At 43.8% G+C, this 12,749-nt stretch overlaps 1 protein-coding gene across 10 annotated transcripts in view; it reads right to left on the reverse strand.

Annotated features, from left to right (window-relative positions):
* Nucleotides 1-12,749, reverse strand: part of LOC129167858 (lysine-specific demethylase 6B-like) — a 64,676-nt gene that overhangs the window by 12,695 nt on the left and 39,232 nt on the right. For 7 of the 10 annotated variants that reach the window (XM_054752477.1, XM_054752472.1, XM_054752473.1 and 4 more), the window contains 2 exons: nucleotides 11,255-11,305; nucleotides 132-219 (listed from right to left, as the gene is read on the reverse strand). The gene's annotated coding sequence lies outside the window, so the exon portion shown is untranslated. The other 3 variants (XM_054752480.1, XM_054752478.1, XM_054752479.1) reach the window with 3 other exon arrangements.

Genomic DNA, 12,749 nt, shown 5'->3' on the forward strand with positions numbered 1-12,749 from the left:
ATGGATATTTCTATCATGGTGCACTTAAGTTCGCCAGGGGGACGCCGCCCTCGCTTATCTACTCCCCAGCGTCACGGGGATGTTTGGTGAAGACAGATAGTCCAGCATCTCTTAACTGGCAAGTAGTTTACCTTCCAGAGCAGCACCAACTTTACTGATTGACAGTCGCGTTGCGCCTCAGCTTCGTCTGCCTGTCATCTCTCGGGGGTCTCGTGGACACTGGAAGACACACAGCACAAAAGGTGTTGTTGTCAAGCTGTCAATGAGACATGACGGAGCCGCTCCACATTTCACTATCACACTGCTTCCTCTTCCAAAACTAAAAAAAAAAAAAAAAAAAAATCACAGGACCCACAAAGAAAGCAATATGTAGGAAGTTTAGAATAATGAAAAGGGAATTTTCCACATTTCCAAAAACTTGACACATTGAAAAATTATGTCCATCCTAAATGTTGCAAACACTTAGTCCACTCACTCTTGCAGGTCACATGACCCCTACCAACTTGTGCACACAGACGGCGCCGTAAACACACTAGCTCAGGTAAGGCGACGCCAGCAAACTGATCACGAGCTCAGCAGAGACGGTGAAAGTGTGTACATTATTGTGTGTTGTGACCGGCATCGACAGGGCTTACCCCACCACGTTGCTTCCCTTAAACTCCGCCCCTTTCCTTGAGCAGTGGGAGTTTCTCACACGTGGTGACATCATCAGTTTCCTCGGTATTGTGTATGTATACAAACAGGATGCTACAGAAAAAAAGCCCTTTGCTGCTTCAAAAAAAAAAAAAAAAACTTATTTAGAAATTCACAGGAAAGTCAAAAACCCCCATTTTTGGTGGTAAATTCCCCTTGTGGGACAAGTCTGCCAATAAACATTGCTAATGTCCATCAAACACATACACCTCTGGTAATGTGTACCGAATAAAGTCATTTTATACACCATGCACGTGTGTGTGTTTAAAAAGAGGAAGCACAGAGCACTGACAGTAGAGGAAGCTGTCGTCACAGCAAGAGAGGAAACTGGCCTCCCTGATTGGACATTCCTGTTGTACAGTACGTTCCTTTTGAGAATGTTGCTGAAGGTGACGTAATGGACATGCGCTTCTGCATAAGTCACCATTTCTTGGAGAAAAAAAAAAGCACTCCTGACAGTCATCTTGCACTCATGAGCAACAACTCATGACCCACACAACAAGAGCACTGTTAAGTCACTCCGAAGAAAAAATACCTTGTTTTATCTCCTCACATAAGCTTCTGGTGAAGGTTGCTTGGCTGTGTGCGTGTGTGTGTGTGTGTGTGTGTGTGTGTGTCACCACTGAGATTACTCAACATTTCTGTGCTTTGTCTCAACCAAGAAGTGTGAGACAGAAGAAGACACAGTGACTCAACACTAATGCCAACACACACCCACTGAGTGGACGTAGGCGCCTCTCTTTCATTTCTTCAAAAGCCCCCAAAGTTTTACTTGTGCCTCATGTGATGACTAAGACAACCTCCACCTTCACATCAAACAATCTCTCCGGGCAACAGTTGCCTTGGCAACCAATCATATCTGGGCTTTATGAAGCTGTTGAACACACAGACAACACGATAACAGTGGGCACATTTGGACTTTTTGTTTGAAAGTCCAGAGAACATCCCGGGCCTGTCTGCGGAGTAGCTTGGTCTTCACGTTGGTCTTCATGAGACACACACACACACACACACACACACACACACACACACACACACACACACACACACACACACACACAATCTGGGGTGAAGTTACTGCCTCTTGTCCACAACGGACCACATGAAGAGGGAATGACGTTTGATTCCAAATTACACCCATGTCATTTTCCTCACTGCTCCATAAAGTCCCAGAGCGCTTCATAATTATGGACGTCTGCAAAGCAGTACGAAACAAGAAGCATGCTTCCACACTAACACCCTGTGAATTTTGCCATTCAGTGCCTTGTTAGAGAACACAAAAGGTGTTAAGGAAAAGTACTGAAATTTAAGGAAAAATACTGCAACCTTCAACTGTTGGACATGTACATTCAAAAGGTCAAATGAAGCTCACATGTAAAGGTTATAGCACATCTTAGGTTCATCCAGAAATTTCACTAGAAAACCAAATATCCCTAACCTTTAGCGAGTGGTATATGAAGAGACAGTAAAGTACTGGTATATGTGGACAATACACCTGGTGAAAATGGAAGAAAGTGTGGACGTGGTCCTCCAGTTAACAGCTCCCACTCTTCTGGGAAGATTTTGTGGGGTTCATTCAAGTTCATTCCAAAGCTGTCTGATGGGCTTCTTCCACACCAAACTCATCCAAGCATGCCTGTTCTCAGCTTCCGTTGTCCAAAGTGTCTTGCTAAGATGAAGAACACCACACAGGTCAGCCTCCACTGCATGGTGGAATTCCACACATGGACGCCAAAACCTCCTGCACTACGACAAGAAAGTGTCTGCAGGAGCCACAGGTGTTCAGGTGTGATGCATTAACAAACACTCACCTGTTTGAAGCAACGCTGTGCTGTCGTTTGAGTGTCTCTTGTCGTCATGGTGACGCCTCTGCGTATTTATCACATTGTTGTTTTTTTGAAAGTCACAACTGTAGGGGGAACCCGGGAGCAGGCTGAGGGGCTATCCACAGGAAACATTTTCAGGTCAAAGCGGCAAAGTATTTTATCGTTTCAACCCGTCATCCACACGGAAACGCTAATTTTTAAAAACGGCTTCCAGTGTGGGAACATCTGAAAACGGCGGCTTGTCGTTTTCATGTAGACAGCCGAACCGCTGTTCTTTCAGAAACAATGACGTCACCGGCCTGTCGCCACGCTGTCACCGTCACGTGACCAGGAGTACGTTTTGACAACAAGCCAACATAATATCTGAATATTTCCACGGACATGACTCACCCCCATTCTCATATTTTGTTGTCTTATATTCCAAAATGACTCCTAGAAGTACTTCCACTTTGTCATAAGTCTAGACGAGCCTTGGAAACCGGAAGACGAAGGACTTATGCGCATGCGTTCTTTCTTCTTCTATAGTTTCATCACATGTAAGTGTGCTTTGTGTATGTTTTCACCCAGTGGTCCAGCACAGTGTGGATGCACATTTTTTTCCAACCTGCCAAAAAATATCCCAGGAAGGTTCCCGTGTGGACAGGGCCTCAGTATAGTTACAACTACGAGCTGTGTTTTAACACTTGACCTGTTGCTGTGTGTGTGTGTGTGTGTGTGTGTGTGTGTTATTCTACACCTGCCCTCTCTGTAGGGTGTTCCGCGGCTAAGAAATGACACCCCAGCCCAGCGACAGAGTGGTGTCACACACTTTTGTCTTCATTTAAGTGCGACATCCAATACATACACACGCTTTACCCACTCAGACACGCAAGGGAAGACCCTTCCCAACATGCTTGAGGCGCCACAGGCCCCTCTGCTGGCGAAAAAGCCAATGCAAACAACAACTTGTTCGTGTTGCCTGGCAACAAGATGAGTAAACACTTTATTGGAACCCACTGACCCATTTGTGGTGACCTACAAAACAAATACAAAATAACAAAATATGACAAACGGGAATGTAACATTAACAAATTAGGGGACACTTTTTGAACAAAAACCAATCCAATGTAGGTTAGTGTATCCTAAGCTATCCGAACACAACAGTTTAGCTTTGTGTTATTTGTGACAAAACATAATAGTGTAATATCTAATAATGTATCCCATTATGAATGACTTCATTTAATTTTACAATAAACCAGAAAAAACTAACTCAGGCCACACTTTGGACACCCCGATTGACTTACTTGTACTGACTCAACGAAAATCTGGCTCACTTACATCGTTACACCCTTTTCAGGAACTTTACCCTGGTATTTTGAGTTACCCCCCTGCGTTTCCACCAAAACTACCAGGGTAAAAAGGTTCTCCTCGCAGTTGGAAAAGTTCCAGGCGGCCATTAGTGTCAATAGTTTTCAACACGCTGATTAATGGAACACACTTGCAATGTGAGATTAAGATGATCAAGAATAAAGGACTAGTCAAGCCGCTGCTTGGGGATATGTACCAAAATAGAGGACGCAGTAAACGAGTGAAAAAGTAAATGGCATCAAATATTCACTATACTGTAACAGTAGTTGGCGACACGCCATTTGTTTAGTTAAAAAATCCAGGTGAACCAGAATGCTAATGCTAACAGGCTACTGCTAAAGCTACAACTGGATGTTGTCCGTGTTGTCGCCGTGATGTAAACATTGTATTGTTATTTACATATGAAATGGACACTCATGACTTCATCATTCACTAAGAGGACTGTGTTGGACACTGTGGACATGCTTGAAGACATTTGGAAAGAATGTCCCTTCACTGACTTACACTTGAACAAAAAAGGACCTAATATTGTCTGTGTATATTTACACGCACACACGCACATCACCAGGATGATTTGGAATAAATTAGCTTGAACTTTGAAGTGTGGTGGAAAGGCAGACATACAGGAACTTTGTGGACAACGGGTTAATGTCATCATTGGCTGGAATGTGTGTTATCACTTTAACAGTCGTCACCATTCACGTCATAGTAAAACGGGCGGTGGTTGTTCGTTCATTCATTCATTCATTCATTCATTCACACACACGCACACGCACACCTACCTACGACTGTCATAGGACAAACGTGAGGGCGGTGGGGGGCTTTTTTGACCTCAACATCAAAGAGAAAAGGAGCTGTTTTTTCCATGTCAATCGATCTGATCGGAAGTCAGCCTTCAAAGGGTTTGTTTCTGGACACGTACACACAGACAACACACTCCAGGAGGCTGGTGTGAAACTTTATGACCCGCAATAAAGGGGCGCGCATCAGCAAACAACTTTAAAGACCGCGTCACGGAAAACTGGCGAGTCATTATAGCATGTATATTCCTTTTGCGTTTTGTTTCATTTTGGCTGCGCGTCAAAATACGCACAGGACGCACGTGGCAAACAGAGCTTTTGATGACGCAACGAAACCACCCCCCTCGATGGCCCACTCCTGATTAAAGTCCTCCGTTACTTCTAGATGACAATGATGATCCCCACCAAGGCACCCAAACCGCGCCCCTCCCCCCGATGCAAATGACTTCCTTTCAATCCGGCTCTTTGTGTGCGTCAGGATTGACTTTGGGTGAGTGGGTGGTTGGGGGCTGCGCTCCATTCACTTTATACGGCTACCGGCCCACCCCCCACCCCAACTCACGCACAATAGTGTGAGATCTCCTTACAGAGGCATTTCTCCCTTTCTATTCGCCATAAACTACTCAAACTGACCAATCACGATCGCAAAGAAAAAGTTGTGTTTCTGCAAGCAAATTACAGGAATGTGAGGGAATCCCCCCCCCCAAACACACACACGTGTGTAGTGGTAAATAGAAAGAAAACAGCGTGGGACTGTGGTCACCTGCAGGGAAAAAAAAACACGCAGCAAAATTCCCCCACCTCATTGATCATTTTCAATGTAAGACTGGAATTACAATAACACACTCGTGCGTTAATACATAACTAATGTTTCATTGCCATTCTTCAAACAATTCCCTTACGTTAGGTCTCCAAACACTCACCGCTCTTAAGGAAAAGTATCCAATCCAAACAGTGTATCCGGTTCCTTAGAGGTGTTTACAGTCCTTATATCCGCAATTTGGTAAATGAATTCCCCGAGAAAAGCAGCTTGACAATCCCTAAAAGGAGCGCCGTGCTTCACCGGGACAAAATGCCAGAAGGTGGCCGACTAGGAGTCTAGTATTCCGCGTGTGCTTCGGTCAGCTGGCCGCCTGAGTGCCGGGATGTTCCTCCGCGTCGAGCTCTTCTCACACTAGAGCCACGCACGGATCAGGTTACGCTTCGCTCACTTTTTAAAGGGACACAGCCACGCACGCACACGCTGACGTCACCCCACGGCCCCGGAATTCCCTGACAGCGCACAGTGGGACCGAGTCAGACCGCATCACGACTCCCAGTACCAGAACCGCCCACCTGACACCTCTTCACACACACTCTCCTTGCACACGTGTACTCCTGTGCCTTCTGCTTGGACACTTAGCCAGCATATTTCCATGTGACGATCTATTTTTAGACGGCGTTGTTATATTTAGATGTACCCACTCAGCAATTATCCCACATGTATATTATTTTTAGTGTGTTGAAATGCACTCATACACAATACATACACACATATACATTACTGAATTCATTTTATAAAGCAGCTTTCATAAACAAACAGCAGGGAATAATTGCAAAGGGCTCAAATGCTCCCTAACGGTGGAAATTGTAATTGACCTTTAAGCCACAAGAGGCAGTGGTAATTGCATTTGTGTATTTTGTGTGTATTTGTCAGCAAAATAAGTCAAGCCAATCAATCACTGTGCTAAATGCTAATAAAATTAGCCAGTGTTCCCCATCATGTCTTCGCACAAACGCTGTCAGATCATTCTAATGTGCGACAAACAACTTTAAATGGCAACATTTGCGCCTACCGCCTAGCACAACATGAGAGGTGTCCTGGCTGGTCCACCAATATTTTAGAACTCTAAAGAAGATGACCAGGGGTCACCATGAATGAGGCGAAGACGCTAATCTTCTTAGTACAAGCGTTCCTCGGTTTATGGCGTTTCATGTGATGACATTTCATGGTTACGATGCACTTCTAAAAATTACTAATACTGTACAAAAAAAAAAAAATAGTTACATGCGCGTGGCGGAATAATACGTAGGCTGAATAATACAGTAGTCCCTCATTTATCGCGGTTAACTGGCTCCAGACCCGAGTGCGATAAGTGAAAGTAGGATTCAATATTAATAAATGCAAATATTTTCGTAGTTATGGCATAGAAAACCAGTTTATGATCTTCTGAATACGGTTTTAACTTTATGAGAGCCGTCAAGACATGAAATAACACCATGTAGTCCCCTTCACGTTTGTATTATCCAATAAGAGAAAATAAGACATATTAGACACAAATAAGACTCACCCGTTAGCAGTTCCTTGTTGTTTTTTTCTGGAATTGTGGCTTTTAATGGATTTACACTCTACTATATTGCCCAATATAGTAGACAAAATAAGAGTAAATATTCCATTTAAGATGTAAATAAAGCCAAGGTTCCGTAGGGAACCTTAGTGACGAGTCTAGGGCCTGTCTCACTGAAGAATGGCACCCCTGTGGCCAATGTAGAACACTACATTCACAATTAGAATGCTTCTTCTGTCGTGTATTTGTATTTTAGTTCATTTAGTTAGTCATTTAGCCATTTTATGCTTGAAAATGCTGAATATATATGCTTTTTTTTTTTTTTTTTTTTTTTTTTACTAATAATGGGCTGTACTCAACCACGAAACAGTGATTTTTTTTTTTTAACGTGAGTGAGGGAGCGATTTTTGAACCACGACGTAGCAAGGGATGATTGTCCATAGTCCCAGGTAGCTACATTGAAGAAGGAAAATGTCACTTTTGTTCTTTTTTTATTAACTTTTTGCTCTTCGTTATGTCTCCCAAGTGCAAAGCACACGCTTCTGACGGCGGTGCATCAAAGAAAAGGAAAGCTATCATGGAAGTTAATGTAGACATGGTAAAATGCTGAGACAGGGGAAAAATGCCAACCAACATTGGCAGCATGCTTAGTCTTAGCTGTTCCACTGTCGCAACCATCATCCCAAAGGTTCTGCGCTTATGAAATGGACAGTGATAACGAAGCAGTGTAGTGGTCTTATTACTGAGACTTCCACCTCCCGATAAGTGTGTTTTCTGTGCAATACAGAAGTTCTAAAACCCAAAACGTGGTTCTTACACAGGCCAAAAACATCCAGGCTTTTCTGTCCAACGTGGCCATTTTTGCGGTCAGTAATAAAAAAGCAAAACCGGACAAAGCGACTGTGTAAACACACAGTGGCTATTTTTAGAAAGTCCTGGCTCAGTGAGACAACGGGAGGCAAAATTAGCTGCCGCAGGGAGAATGGGAGTGTGTGTGTCACGGATGATGGCAAGAAGATGACAAAGAATACAAGCTCACACAGGTTATTTTGGGCTAGCTGAACCACAACAACAAGACAAATATAATGAGAACACTGTGTTGCCTCACATCACAACAAGTTGCTCACTGATAACAGAAGTGTTGTTGTAGTGATGAGCAGTGAAGTGTGTGCCACCAGGGTCCAATGGAGTCTATTGTCAAGTGGTACTGACAGTTCAATAAGCAGTACATTGTCATGTATTCACAATAAAGGTGAATGCTTGTGTGCAGGTACTGTCTATATCACAATAAACATCTCATTCAAACAGCTTGAATGTGTGCCTTTGTGACATTCATTGACATTACTGTTATCACACTTCATTTAAGTGCAGGCGGGGACCATTAGCCCTGCAAAGGGAACAGGAAGAGCCTTGATGATTGACAGATGTGGGAACGGGTGGGACATGACTCTCCCACACGCTCACAGACCATGTATAAGAAGATATTAAACACATGTCACATACAACAAAGGATGCCAAAGCATGGATCTGGGGGGTCCAAATGTGTGGTGCAGGATGTGACAACTGGTGCATGGTTAGCACTCTTGTATTGATGTGTACGTGGGGGTGGAGTGGCGTGGGGTTGGGCGGAGGGGTGCTCAGTTCCCTAAACATACACATATATAGAAGTATCCATTCCAGCAAGCAAGTATACTGTATCTTGTCAAGGGATAATACTACACAAAGTATTACATAGTATAATATAGATTTACTATCAACTAAAAATGACTCAAGAGCCAGACATTATTGCCTAAATAGCTGGCCATATACTGTAAGTAATATATCAAGTTGTATCAAATTGTGTCATGCCTGCAGTCAGGCATGGTGGTGGTAACAACATGGTCTGAGGCTGCCTGAGTGCCACCAGCATGGGGGAGCTGTCATTTGAGGACAGCATACATCTGATGTACTGGGATATTGTGAAGCCAAAACTGGGCCGCATGGCAGTTTTCCGACGTGACAAGGAGTCCAAACACAGCTCCAAGATGACAAGTGCCTTGCTGAGCTTCAGAGTGGCCAAGTACTGTATGTCTCCTCCAGACCTGAACCCAACTGAGCACCTGTGGGGCATCCTCAAGTAGAAGGAAGGAAATGGGGAGGAATAAAAGGTGTATAACATACACCAGCTCCACCATTTATGTCATCATGGAGGAGTAGAAGAGGATTCCAGTAACTGGCCAGAGCCCATAAGGCAGTGCTTGATAACAATGGCGCTCACTCTAAACTCACTCACTTGTGTTGCCAGCTATTTAGACCATAATGGCTGCGTGATGAATCTTTTTCAGTGGATAATAAAATCTATACAGCTATACAAGCTGTACAAGTTATATCGAAATTTCAATTCTATAGTATACTCGCTTGACAAGTTATCATAAAATACTGTATATACTGTACATTTAGCAGCTCTCTTGCGTCATTTAAAAACTAAAGACAAAATTAAGCATGCATTCCAGCTTGTGTAGTCGTAGGAGACTGTGTCCCTGCTCCAGATGGCTCTTCTCCGCCTCTCATACTGTATGTAGGACTCTGTGTGGGACCACGCATGTGTGTGTGGCATACCATGAGTCAGCCTTTTGGGTACACTGAGAGACTGACAGATCATAATAATAATAATAATAATAATAATAATAATAATAAAAGTCACCTCTGCCTGCTTCCATGCTCACAGTGGGAGACCACGAGAGCACCACCCAGGCAGACAGACTGGTTGAACACAGCCACACATGAACACACACACACAGCCGCCATGTCAGCGTTAACACACTAATGAGGGTTCATATACAAGGACACAGCGTCCAGCACTAACACTAACTGATAATATCAGTGTTGACGTTTCAACACGTACAGTCATCTTAAAATGGCAAATGGTACACTGGCTTGTAATAAGGAGGATCGCTCCAATAGGTTCATTTTGTCTTCTTATTGGATATAGGTTTAGTTTCTTATATTCAGACATGGGTTGGTTTTTAGGTATATTAGATGGCATTTTACCTTGACATGTTTCATGTTTCGTCTGCAATCCTCCACTGTGACGTGTTGCTTATCAGCTGTACTTCCTAGGCCAAGGAGGATAGCGTTGCCTTGGTGACACATGGAGTTGACGTCACATGCATATGCCTAAATTTTGTCATTAAGATCCATGCTTTATTTAATGGGAAATGTCGAAAAATCTCCAAATGTTAAGTGTTTTGTATAAATTGCAACCTTTGACAGAACAGAACAAAGAAACTGCACTATTACTGCACTTTATGATAATTTATTGTCACATTACATGTGCTTGAGGAAATCTACAGATAATATATAGTCCAAACCCTGCATGCCTCAAACTGCAATATCAGGGCTTCCTGTATGACCATATTTGTCATGACGTCACATTGTGGGTCTCTGAATGCCAAACAAAATCCATTTCTCCTTTTGTACTTGACAACCAACAACACGAGTGTTCGACAACTTACGCAACTGCCACTGAATGTGTGAGACAATGTCAGCCCTCACACGCCCGTCGTTACACAACTTGATATGTATCATGACAGCGTGGGTACACTCTTACAACACATCTAGCCTCTTTCTTGTACATTGTACACTTGCTCACACACAAGTTCAACAGCTACATTGACCATCAAACTAAAAATCTATCTACATCTTCCTCACTTGATTGAATATGCAAGTTTCATCACACAATGTACACGTCACATATACGATCTAATCGAGGCGTGAGTTTTACTGAGCATTATTTGATCCGCTCACAAATTTAATGTCTCTTTTTTAAATTTTGATGAAGAATTGACTCCTATTTTATCACTTTTATGAAATTTTAATCTTATTTTAGCAATGTTTAGTTCTTAATTTTCCTTAACACTGCACAAGCTTTATAGTGTTATTATTTGAACTCCTTCTTTTCATACAGGAAGTGAACAAAATGTAAATGATCAAATAAGCAAGTGTAAGTGTCAACATGTAAAGTTGATGGTGTGAATGAATTATCAGTAATAGCCATGGACAAATGGTAGGATTAAATAAACTCTGCTTCTTCCCACTCCTTTTCAGACATGTTAAATTGTGCACTTAGTGTAACTTGTCAAGCAAACAAAGAAACCATCCCATACCATCCCACACCACCTAGTATCTTTTGGTCCTGACCAGAGTGCCACACTACAACTGTGTGAATTCAGCCTTATTATAACTGGCAAAAAAGAATTTAACAACAGGGAAGCAGACTTACCGGGTGATCATGGGTGCTATTTCACCAGGCCACCATCATACGTTCCGCCTCCTACAAAATAAGACAACATATAGATAAATATAATGGCCAAATAATATCACTAAAACGAACATGACTTCCTTTGGAACAGTAGTCTCTTTATTGACTTCCTGGTTAAAACAGCATAAGGAGTGTGTGTGTGTGTGTGTGCGCGCGCGCGCGCGCGCGCGCGCGCGCATGTGTGTGTCCAAAAGTAGGTCAAACATATCTGTGACATTCCGCTGTGAGTTGAAGCGGCAGTCAGCAATGGATTAATACTAGGGTCAAAAGTTAAAAGATCAACCAGTGGGCTGGGTGTCGGCGCATTTTCATCCCGCAGCCTTGACGTTTGAGGTGGGCTCATTATGTTGCCGGCTTATGAAGCCGCATTGTGTACGTGTGTGTGACTCACAGTGTCAATGGCAGGCCACATAACAGAACAGGTGGCCCTCTGCCGTCCTTCCCCGCCCTCAAAACACACCTCCGCTTATGCCCTGACCACGCACGACACCTGTGAAGTGTGCTCATGGTGCACACACACTCCCCCTCCTTTGATGTGCCTTGGCATATTCATTTCACATGGGAAGCCATTTTTTTCTACCATTCTCTGCACTCGTCTTTACATTACACACACACTCACACACACCCCGCTGACACTCTAGCTTCAGGCTCACAGCATCAAACACACACACACACAGCGGCGTCCATATGTGCCGCCATGGAGTGCGTGCACATGGACACAGCACTCAGGCATGTGTGAGACAGCTTTGTCAATAAGGTGCACCTACAGTGGCTCAGCACTCACTGATCTCGCAGCCTGGAGGGTTAAAGCCCCCCGGCCTCTGAACTCTAGTTCAAAGGTCACAACCCCTAAAGGGCCACACCTGGCCTCACTGTAATGTGTGTGTGTGTGTGTGTGTGTGTGTGTGTGTGTGTGTGTGTGTGTGTGTGTGTGTGTGTGTGTGCAGTTGGGAAAGTCTATATGTGTAGGATTTACTCCTTCAATTCAATGTGAGCACAAATGGATGACGTGTCTGACACTAAACAGGAAGTAAATCATCAACCAGGCAAGCACTAAACTGGAGTTTTGTCACATGACTGCAGTGTTGCCATCATTCCCTGAAGGAGCCTCACAGAAGCTTTTGACTAAAGGTTAACCAGTGGGAGCCTTTACCTTTGACATTAACCACCACCAGAGACAGGAAGAGGGGTGGGGCCTTAAAGGACCTCGGTGAGGAAGTGGAGGAGGGAGGAAGGGATGAATCGGGTGGGGGAGGGATGGGAGGAGGAGGAGGAGGAGGAAGGCCTTGAGGTGCATAAAGAAAGAGAGGAAGATAAGAGGGGAGTGAAAGAAAAATATGAAGTCTCGTTCAGCCTGAATGTCACCACACACACAAACTGTAAGCATGCACATCACGCCAACTCCACACGTGACTTGTCTCTCCTCGCCCCTCTCCCCTGTGACCTTTGACCTCTC

The sequence above is a fragment of the Dunckerocampus dactyliophorus genome, chromosome 15, assembly GCF_027744805.1.
Source record: "Dunckerocampus dactyliophorus isolate RoL2022-P2 chromosome 15, RoL_Ddac_1.1, whole genome shotgun sequence".
Classification (NCBI taxonomy): Eukaryota; Metazoa; Chordata; class Actinopteri; order Syngnathiformes; family Syngnathidae; genus Dunckerocampus; species Dunckerocampus dactyliophorus.